Raw genomic sequence first — 7,184 nt, 5'->3', positions numbered from 1 at the left:
TTCCTAGCCTGCAGTAAATTAGTGTGTGTGTGTGTGTGTGTGTGTGTGTGTGTGGGAAGCTAGAGGAGGGGGTGCTGTTAAAGTCAGATTCTTGGTACCAAGTGATAGGTGGCATGTGGCGCATGTGTAGAGCAAAATAGTACACAGATTAAAAATGACAACAGAAAGCAGACTCAAGAGCTGAGAGAACTTAAGAGTGTGGATCTAGTCAACAAAAGAACACATAGTCCTATATTCTTCAGTAGTCTGGAGCAAATCTCTGTCTAATAGTGGATATTCATTATAATAAATTATGGCAAAAGTAGTTTTATTTAGATATTTAAGACTGCAGGAACATACTTTGTGAATATTTTAGTAAAATATTAAAAAGTATGCCCTTTAAAGTGTAAACTTTGGACATTAAGGAAATTTAGATATGAGGAATATCACACTTTTAGATGACTTTTAGTAAAAAGTTAATATATCATAGTCTGTTAGTTTTTTCCATTGCAGGAGAAAAATTAAAAAATTAATAAATTTAACTTTTGGTACAGCAGAGATCAACAGGTCCCAAGTACTAATAACCTTAAAATTAGAAATTTTAAATGATACAAAAAGCATTGGATATCTGTATCAGCTTCATCTTGGGTACAAGCATGAAACTGTTTCAACAAGCAGTTAAAAGACAAACTTCCTTCTCCCTTTGAACTTAAGTTAGCAAGTTTTTCTTAATAGTTAATATAGTCCTTGCTAGTTAACAGTGAGAATGGATCATATCAGCATGTTTTCATTGTTCAGCTAGTTCTAAGATCCTCCAAGGTAAACTGAGTCTCTTCTAGACTCCTATGTTGTGAAGCATGATGTCCCTCATAATCGTGCATGTTTAACAGATATTTCCCAGGTGGCTCAGTGGTAAAGACTCTGCCTGCCAGGCAGGAGATGCAGGAGACATGGGTTGGATCCTTGAGTTGGGAAGATCCCCTGGAGAAGGAAATGGCAACCTACTCTAGTATTGTTGCCTGATAAATTCCATGGACGGAAGAGCCTGGCAGGGTACAGTCCTTGTGGTTGCAAACAGTCAGACATGAGTAAGCATGCACATGCAACAAATGCTTAGACCACCCTACTGGCTGATACTTTGTTTGCAACAGTATTGTATCAAACATAACACAGTAGTTTTTTATTTTCAAATATCTTACATATATGTACACTGAAATAATTTCTCAGGGATAATATATTAAACTCCCCACAAATGCTTATCAGAGTTATTTTGAAAAGTTTTTGCATTCTGATTATAAAGCTAATTTATTCTCATTGCAAAGTTATCAAGAAAAAAATTTAAATCTAAAGAAGAAAATAATGTCACATAATTCCATTACTCAGAGAGCTGTTAACAATTTGAGATACAGCATATCTTCCAGATTGTTTTATTTTAATATACTCATGCATACATATGCAGATTTATTTTTTAAAACATAACCCCCCAAAGTTGCTTTATACATAAATCTAGTACCTATCTTTTCATAGTGATATATCATGGGTATGTTCCCACATCAACAAATATAGGTCTACCGTACATGACTATCATTCTGTGTACTTTATTTCATCAACCTTCTTTTAATGATTTTCATGTCATAAAAATGCACAGTTGAGCATACTTCATTCATCTTTCTTAAAGGAAAATTCCTGGAAATGGATTGTATAACAGGAGTTTGAGCTCCAAGCATATCAGTGAATACCTATTTATTCATCATCAGACTATATTACTGCCTATGGGGACACAACTATTGTTTAGCTAATTTGGAACTGTTACTCTTTTAGCCATAATGAGGATATACAAGTATATTTCCAAAGTACTTTTAAGTCGCTCCACTGACAAGTATTTTGAAACTGTTACTTAGTAAAGAAACTTCTGATAATCTTTGTGGTCTAAAGTTTTGGATAAACTCAATAAACTGTTAACTATCAAAGTGGTGATATCAATATCTGTCAAGGTGAAATACCAAACCAAAGTTGATTTTGTGGCAGCAGCTGTGCTAAGCGTTAGTAATGTCTCTACCAGTGACAGAATGATTCTTTATCTTCATAGTTTGGTTATCATGTATCAGAAGAAGTGGTAAATTCATATTAGAAATTAAAGCCTTTCTTTGGTAACTCAAAGATCTTGGGCAAATATTGACATTTTACCCTTAAGGGACTACGTAGTTAGCTGAATTTTAGAGAAAGTTTTTCAATGAACTTATGGTTAGACAAATTCATGAATTCTTGAAAAGTATTAATACTTCAGTGCATGTGTGCTAAGTCGCTTCAGTTATGTTTGACTGTTTGCAACTTTATGGACTGTAGCTTGCCAGGCTCCTCTGTCCATGGCATTCTCTAGGTAAGAATACCTGGAGTGGGTTGCCATATCCTCCTCCAGGGGATTTTCCTGACCCAGAGATCGAATCCAGGTCTCCTAACGTTTCCTGAATTGTAGGTGGGTTCTCTACCACTAGTCCCACCTGGAAGTCCTCTTGAAAATGTTATGTAAGACAATTAATCTAACTAAGCTGATAGAGCATAATGTTTAGGAATATATGGGCTTTGATATTTGACAACCTTAAGACTGAATTTCACTCTTTTCTCTGGGGGCATATAACAACTTCATTAAGCATTAAAAATATGAAGATGATAATAATCTGAGTGTTGTTGAGAGGGTTAAATGTGATAATGCAAGTTGCCTGTCATATTGTAATTAGTAAAAAAAAAACTCAGTTCTTCTTCATAATCATAATGATGCTTTACATCCAGCAGATACTCATGAATGCTGTTGAGAGGAGTGTTTAACCTCAAAATATTAACAATGACTACTTAATTTCATATTCATGTAGAATTCTGCATAACTTTGTGTAATACAAATATGTAGAATCACACTAATTTTATTGTTAGAAAAAAAACCTGAATTAGTAAAAAAAGCATGAATTACAGATTTTTTAAAAAGTGTTTACACTATGTATAAGATAGATAACTAATGAGTACATACTGTATAGCAAGGGCACTCTGCTCAGGGCTCTGTGGTGACTTAAATGGGAAGGAAATCCAAAAGAGAGGGCATATATGGATACATAGAGCTAATTCACTTTACTGTATAGCAGAAACCACCACAACATTGTAAAGCAATTTTACGCCAATAAAAATGAATAAATCAGTAAAGCAAATTTGGAAAACTCAGCAGTGGCCGCAGGATTGGAAAAGGTCAGTTTTCATTCCACTCCCAAAGAAAAGCAATGCCAAAGAATGTTCAAATTACCGTACAATTGCATTCATTTCACATTCCAGCAAGATTTTGCTCAAAATCCTTAAGTTAGACTTCAGCAGTATGTGAACTGAGAACTTCCAGATGTATAAGCTGGATTTAGAAAAGGCAGAGGAACCAGAGATTAAATTGCCAACATCCATTGTATCATAGAAAAAGCAAGAGAAATCTAGAAAAATATTTCCTTTTGCTTCATTGACTATGCTAAAGACTTTGATGGTGTGCATCACAATAAACTGTGGAATATTCTTAAAGAGATGAGGATATTAGACCACCTTACCCGCCTCCTAACAAACCTGTATGTTTGCAAGACAAGAAGCAACAGTTAGAACCGGACATGGAATGGACTGGTAAAAATTGAGAAAGGAGTACGTCAAGGCTGTATGTTGTTACCTTGCGTATTTAACTTCTATGCAGAGTATATCATGTGAAATGCCAGGCTGGATGAATCACAAACTGAAATTAAGATTGCTAGGAGAAATATCAACAACTTGAGATATGCAGGTGATAGCACTCTAATGGCTGAAAGTGAACAGGACTAAAGAACCTCTTGATGAAGGTGCAAGAGGAGAGTGAAAAAGCTGGTTTAAAACTAAACATGTGAAAGACTAAGATCATGGCATCTGGTCCTGTCCCTTCATGGCAAATAGACGGGGAAAATGTGGAAACAGTGTTAGATTTCATTTTCTTGGGCTCCAGAATCACTGTGGACAGTGACTACAGTATGAAATTAAAAAGATGCTTGCTCCTTGGAAGAATAGCTATGTCAAACCCTAGACAATGTTTTAAAAAACGGAGACATCACTTTGCTGACAAAGATCGTATAATAGAAAGCTATGGTTTTTTCAGTAGTCATGTAAGGATGTGAGAGCTGGACATAACTCTCCAATCCGGAACACTGAAGAATTGATGCTTTCAAACTGTGGTGTTGGAAAAGACTCTTGAAAGTCCCTTGGACAGCAAGGAGATCAAACCATTCAATCCTAAAGGAAATCAACCCTGAATATTCATTGCAAGGACTGATCCTGAAGCTGACACTCCAATACTTTGGCCCCCTGATGTGAAGAGCTGACTCACTGAAAAAGACTTGGACGCTGGGAAAAATTGAAGGCAAGAGGGGAAGGGAGCAACATGAGGATGAGATGGTTGGATGACATCACTGACTCAATGGACATGAGTTTGAGCAAACTCAGAGAGATAGTGATGGACAGAGAAGCCTGGCATGCTGCAATTCATAGGGTCACAAAGAATTAAACACAACTTAGCAACTGAAAAACAACAACAAAGATAGTTACATTACTTTAAAATTTATTTAATAATTAAACTATAAGGAGGGTTTTCAGTGAGTCCTTTGGGGAATACATTTTGTTATAGATGCAAAATTAGCACTTTTTAACTTACAGATTGTTGATAAGTTTTTATGTGCTATTGAAACTTCTTGCAATATCTGCACAGGTAATTTAAAAGATTCCCCCCAGTGAAATTTCATTGTCTAAGGCAGCAGTCCCCAACCTTTTTGGCACCAGGGACCGGTTTCATGGAAGGCAATTTTTCTAAGAACTGGGGTGGGGGATGGTTTGGGGCTAATTCAAGTGTGTTACATTTATTTTTTCAATTTATTTTTAATTGGAGGATAATTGCTTTACAATATTGTGTTGGTTTCTGCCATACAACAACATGAATCAGTCATAAGTGCACATAAGTCCACTGCCTCTTGAACTTCCCCTCCACTTCCCACCCCATCCCATCCCTCTAGGTTGTCACGGAGAACCTCGTTGATCTCCCTGTGTTATACTTCGACTTCTCATTAGCTATGTGTTTTACATGTGGTAGTGTGTGTGTTTCAATGCTACTCTCTCAATTGTCCCCCCTTCCCCAGCTTTGTCTGTGAGTCTATTCTCTCCGTCTGTGTCTCTATTCCTGCTGCAAATAGGTTCATCAGTACCGTTTTTTTTGAGACTCGACATTTGCATAAATATGCATGCCAAGTCACTTCAGTCCTGTCTGACTCTTTGTGACCCTATGGAGTGTAGCCTACCAGACTCCTCTATCCAATGGGATTCTCCAGACAAGAATACTGGAGTTGGTTGCCAGGCCATCCTCTAGAGGATCTTCTCGACCCGGGAATGGAAACTGCATCTCATGTCTCCTGCATTGACAGGCTGGTTCTTTAACAATAGCACCACCCCTGAACCCCATGCATTAATATATGATATTTGTTTTTCTCTTTCTGACTTACTTCATTCTGTATAATAGGCTCTAGGTTCTTCCACCTCACTAGAACTGACTCACATGCATTCCTTTTTCAGTTCAGTTGCTCAGTCGTGTCCACCTCTTTGCGACCCCATGAACCTCAGCATGCCAGGTCTCCCTGTCCATCACAAACTCCTGGAGTCCACCCAAACCCATTCCATTGATTGGTGATGCCATCCAACCACCTCATCCTCTGTCGTCCCCTTCTCCTCCTGCCCTCAATCTGTCCCAGCATCAGGGTCTTTTCCAATGAGTCAGCTCTTCTCATCAGATGGCCAAAGTATTGGAGTTTCAGCTTCAACATCAGTCCTTCCAATGAATACCCAGGACTGATCTCCTTTAGGATGGACTGGTTGGATCTCCTTGCAGTCCAAGGGACACTCAAGAGTCTTCTCCAATATCACAGTTCAAAAGCATCAATTCTTCAGCACTCAGCTTTCTTTGTAGTCCAACTCTCACATCCATACATGATCACTGGAAAAACCATAGCCTTGACTAGACGGACCTTTGTTGGCAGAGTAATGTCTCTGCTTTTTAAAATGCTGTCTAGATTGGTCATAACTTTCCCTCCAAGGAGTAAGCGTTTTTTAATTTCATGGCTGCAATCACCATCTGCAGTGATTTTGCAACCCAGAAAAATAAAATCAGCCACTGTTTCCACTGTTTTCCCATCTATTTGCCATGAAGTGATGGGACCAGATGCCATGATCTTAGTTTTCTGAATGCTGAGCTTTAAGCCAGCGTTTTCACTCTCCTCTTTCACTTTCATCAAGAGGCTCTTTAGTTCTTCACTTTCTGCCATAAGGGTGGTGTCATCTGCATATCTGAGGTTATTGATATTTCTCCTGGCAATCTTGATTCCAGCTTGTGCTTCCTCCAGCCCAGCATTTCTCATGATGTACTCTGCATAGAAGTTAAATAAGCAGGGTGGCATTCCTTTTTATGGCTGAGTAATATTCTATCATGTATATGTACCAAAACTTTATCCATTCATCTGATGATGGACATCTAGGTTGCTTCCATGTCATAGCTATTATAAGTACTGCTGCAATGAACATTGAGGTACATGTGTCTTTTACAGTTATGGTTTTCTCATGGTATATGACCACTAGTGGGATTGCTGGATCATGTGGTAGTTTTATTCCTAATTCTTTAAGGAACATCCATATTGTTCTCCATGGTGGGTATATCAATTTACATACCCACCAACAGTGCAAGAGGGTTCCCTTTTCTCCACATCCTCTCCAGCATTTATTGTTTGTAGATATTTTGATGACAGCCATTCTGATTGGTGTGAAGTGATACCTTATTATAGTTTTGATTTCCATTTCTCTAACAATGACTGATGTTGAGCATCTGTTTATTTGTTTATTGGTCATCTGTATATCTTCTTTGGAGATATGTCTGTTTAGCTTCCACCCATTTTTTGATTGGGTTGTTTGTTTTCCTGGTATTGAGCTGCATGAGCTGTCAGGTACATTACATTTCTTGTGCACTCTATTTCTATTGTTATTACATCAGTCCCACCTCAGATCATCAGGCATTAGATCCTGGGGGCTGGCGCCTCTGCTGTAAGAAAATCCCTTACTCACTAAAGGCAAAATATGTCAACTCAGATTTTTTAAAGTACAGGTTCACTTACTATGATTTTTTTCAC

Source organism: Cervus canadensis, chromosome 25 (genome assembly GCF_019320065.1).
Source record: "Cervus canadensis isolate Bull #8, Minnesota chromosome 25, ASM1932006v1, whole genome shotgun sequence".
NCBI lineage: Eukaryota > Metazoa > Chordata > Mammalia > Artiodactyla > Cervidae > Cervus > Cervus canadensis.
This window is presented reverse-complemented; position numbering follows the sequence as displayed.